The 4,611-nt window shown below is 43.5% G+C and overlaps 1 long non-coding RNA gene across 1 annotated transcript; it reads right to left on the reverse strand.

The window, feature by feature from the left end:
- Nucleotides 207-4,359, reverse strand: LOC102163474. The gene is made up of 2 exons (XR_002345753.1): nt 4,186-4,359; nt 207-973 (listed from the first exon to the last, which is right to left on the reverse strand). It is a non-coding gene; the product is annotated as an uncharacterized LOC102163474 (long non-coding RNA).

Below are 4,611 nucleotides of genomic sequence, written 5' to 3' on the forward strand. Positions count from 1 at the left end.
CACAACCTCAAGGGTCCTAGTCAGATTCATTTCTGCTGCACCACAATGGGAACTCCCATTCTTTTTTTTTTTTTTTAATATTCTTTTCCATTATGGTTTTATCACAGGATATTATGATAAAATAAAACCCATAGTTACTTCCCTGTGCTATACAGTCAGACTTTGTTGTTTATCCATTCTATACATAATACTTTAGACAGGTGACATTTTTTTTATCCACAATTCCAAAGCTTTCTTAGCGCCCAGTCGCCACCCGAGTGACTCAGGCTGTGGTGTCCTGGGAGGTGGTACAGAGGGTCTGTGCAGCTCTCACTCTGCTCTGCCCTCTTTAATCCAGCTGCTGCCTTTTTCTCCGAGACTTTGAGCTTCCTTCGTCTCTGCTGATCTCCCCATCGGTCAGGTGGCTTCCCACACTGTGGGTTCCTGCCCTCTTTCGCAGCTCCCTCTCGGGCGTGCTAGTCCCATCCTGATTCCTCCACTCTCTCTCCCGTTTTTTATTTTCCTTTTGTTCTACCCAGTTATGTGCAGGGTTTCTTGCCCTTTGGGGAGGCTTCAGGTCTTCTGACAGCGTTCCTGAGATATTCTGTACGACTCCTTCTACATGTAGATGGGGTTTTTACTGATGCGTTTGTGAGAGAAAGTGAGCGCCTCGCTTACTCCTCCATCGTCTGGATCCCTCCTCCCGTCTGGATCCCTCCTCCCGCGATTACAATACTTTCTCAATACAACACGCATCCAACCTCGCCATCAAGGGCTCACGATTCTGTTCCTCAGGGTCCCGGACGCTTCAATTTTCCAATTTTATATTTCATTCTGTGGCTGTAGGATACACACACCTACACTAACGACTTCATGCTGATGATTTTGCCTCGGGTGGATTGGTTCCTTCGTTCATTCAGCTACTATTTGCAGAACGCCTAGGAGGCACCGGTATTCCAGGGCTGAACCAGACACACTTCCCTCTATCAAGGAACTGAATGAAGGAGACAGACAAGTTAATAAAAAATAAGGACATGCACAAGGAGCTGTGAGAGTCAAGGAGCAGATGACCTGGTCTGAAGACTTCCTGGAAGGTTTCCCAATGGAAATAATAAACAAATTCAACCCTTAAAATGAAATAGGACCTAGCCAGGTAAAAATGGGGCGGAAGGACATGGCAGTGAGAACTAAGGCTGCTGAGTCGGTGTTCATTTAGAGGGCAAAGAAGGGACTGTACAAAGAGTTTAACCGGGGGAGTGATAAATTGTATTTTAGGAAGATCTTTCTAGTTGCTGTTAGAAAATTGGGAAAGGGAGTTCTCACTGTGGCTCAGTGGGTTAAGAACCCGACATAGTGTTTTCAATCCCCGGTCTCACTCAGTGGGTTGCTGCCAGCTATGGCATAGGTCACAGATGCGGCTTGGATCTGGTGTTCCCATAACTGTGGTGCAGGCAGGCAGCAGCACCTCTGATTCGACCCCTAGCCAGAGAACTTCCTTCTGCCACGGGTGTGGCTATGAAAAGGAAAAAAAAAAAAAAAAGAACGAAAATACTTAGCTTTCTGATTGATGTTACTTACTCAGTCCTCATTGCTAAGGACCAGTTCACTGCAGGTCATAAAGGATCTGATGAAGTACTTTCTCTTGTGGTCCCAACTAGGAGCTCAGCAGAAGACAAAGCCAAGTCCAAGATACTTAAGGATGTCTCACATCAATTATCAATTACTCTATCAGAGGATTTGCAAATATTCCTTGGTCACATGGCTGCAGAGTAGAGGGCTTTTTTTTTTTTTTTGCTTTTTAAGGCTGCACCCATGGCATATGGAGGTTCCCAGGCTAGGGGTCTAATTGGAGCTAAAGCCGCCGGCCTACACCACAGCAGCCACAGCAACGAAGGATCTGAGCCATGCCTGTGACCTACCCCACAGCTCACGGCAATGCTGGATCCTTAACCCACTGAGCGAGGCCAGGGATCGAACCCTCAACCTCGTGGTTCCTAGTCGGATTTGCTTCTGCTAGGTCATAAGAGGACATATTATTGCAAAGTGTGGGGGTTTGACAGCATGTTCCTAAGATCAACACAAGTGTGTTTTCTTAGATTGCATGGAGCACAGCAGACATAAGGTACAATATCATAAAACTCCATCTAGGACAGAGATCCTTTGTGTGTGTCTCTAAGCTGTTACTGGGGACAGAGCAGAGGCAGCACAATTCTCTGCTTCCCCATCTTCCCAAATCATAGACACAACTTAATCAAGGAGGAGGAGCAGATGCAGAAGCACGAGGGATGGTTTGGTGGTTTCAGCAAGAGGGATGTCTATAAAGAGCTACAATCACAAAGAACACTTTTTACCCCTGCTATCAAACTGAAATCAAGAGCTTTGGGCATAATACTTGAGTCATAGGTATATAATATCTTGGCCATAACAAGGGCTGATCTTAGAAGTATTTCTGTAAACAGGGTTAGGCAGAAACCCATAACTAAGCATTTAATCATTTCTTTTATAATTGTATAAAACCCTGGGAAGATCGCAGCTATTTTTGATTTTGTTTTGTTTTGTTTCACATAATCCAAAGTATCCCGGAGCTATTTAGGATCCCATCTGTTGAAAATTTCCAAGCTTGTTGTCTACCTTAGAACAAATATTTTTGATTCACTAAGGAGCTTAAATCAGATAAGAGATTCTGGAGGACGTAGAACCATCCAAACATTGTTATCTTAAGAGATTTAGTTATGTCCTTAATCGTGTGTCTGCTACAAACTTCATGTTTTAAAAAGCTAACTTTCTGCAGATACTCCAGTTCTGAGAATATAATGAAGCCCTAAGGTTAGACCTCTTGGCAAAAATAGACATGTGGATTAGTGGCAGATAATAGAGTACCCAAAATGGAATCATATATCCTGTTTAAAAGCCTTTCAAAGATTTTAACTCTTTGAGCTTTAATAGGCATCTGGATATACACTAACCCAAGATGACTTTGTAAATAAAAATCCATCATGTTTGGAGTTCCCTTGTGGCTCAGCCGGTTAAGAACCTAGAGACATCACTGCTGTGGCTCTGGTTCAGTTATGGCTCAGGTTTGATCCTCAGTCTGGCAATTTTTGCATGCCATGGGTGCAGCCAAAAAACAAACAAACAAACAAACAAAAAAAAAACCTAGAAAACAAAAAAGAAAACCTCCGGAGTTCCTATTGCAGCTCAGCGGGTTAGGAACCTGACTTGTATCCATGCAGATGTGGATTCGATCCCTGGCCTCGTTCAGTGGAGTTGCTGAGAGCTGTGGTATAGGTCACAGATGCAGCTCAGATCTGGTATGGCTGTGGCGTAGACTGGTGGCTGCAGTTCAGATTCACCTCCTAGCCTGGGAACTTCCATATGCCTCAGGCGTGGCTCTAAAAAAGCAAGAGAAAAGAAAAATCCATCACTTTTAATTTCCTTTGTAATGGGATATTCTAAATAAAATGGAGCCTTTTTTTTTTGTTTGTTTTTTATGGCTACACCCACGGCATATGGAGGTTCCCAGGCTATGGGTCCAATTGGAGCTACAGCTGCTGGCCTACACCACAGCCACAGCAATGCCATATCCAAGCTGCATCTGGGAACTACACCACAGCTCAGGGCAATGCTGGATCCTCAACCCACTGAGCGAGATGAGGGATCAAACCCGCGACCTCATGGTTCCTAGTAGGATTTGTTTCCACTGCACCACTTCAGGAACCCCTAGAACTCTTTCTTTAATTGAGTGTTTTTAATTGAGGTCTAATTGACATATTATATTAGCTTCAAGTATAATGATTGGTTATTTGTATATATGGCAAAATGATCACCATAATAAGTCTAGTTAACACCCATCACCATAAAAACATCAGTCTTGCAAGAGAACTTTTAAGATCTTCTCTCTTAGCAACTTTCAAATATGAAATACAGTATCATTAAATGGAGTCACCATGCTGTACTTTGCATCCTCAGGACATTCCTTTTGTAACTGAAATTGTGTATCTTTTGACATTCCTCACCCCATTTGTTCACCCCACACACCTGCCTCTGGAAACCACCAATCTATTCTCTGTACCTGTGATTACTCGGTGTTTACTATATTTAAAGCACTTTGGTGGGATTTGTTGAGCTTTTAGTAAGGACCTAAAAGAATGCCTGGTTTAAGTTCCCCCTGCCTCCCTCTGAGAGAGAGGAAGAAAGCAGTCTCACCTTTTTAAAGCTTCCCATACTGGCCACCAGGTGGCAGCATCCACCCAAGACGATCCTCTTGGGCCCTGAGAAGAAAAGCACCTGTATAGGTTTAAGTACCTGAACATACAGTAGCTGAACATACAGCAAATATTTTTAAAAGTAGACTTTATTTTTTAGAGCACTTTTAGGTTCACAGTGATATTAAGCAGAAAGTACAGAGATTCCCCTCATACCCTGTGTTTTCACACCTGCATCCACCCCCCCCCCCAAGGCAGCATCCCCCACCACAGCCTTACATTTGTTGCAAATGATGAACCTCATTGCCATACTGTTATCACCCGAAGTCCTCATTTTACATTAGGGTTCACTCTTGCTCTTGTGCATATTATGGGTTTGTTCAAATGTGCAATGATGTGGACCCACCGTTCAAGTATCAAGACAGGG

This window comes from Sus scrofa, chromosome 7 (genome assembly GCF_000003025.6).
Source record: "Sus scrofa isolate TJ Tabasco breed Duroc chromosome 7, Sscrofa11.1, whole genome shotgun sequence".
NCBI lineage: Eukaryota > Metazoa > Chordata > Mammalia > Artiodactyla > Suidae > Sus > Sus scrofa.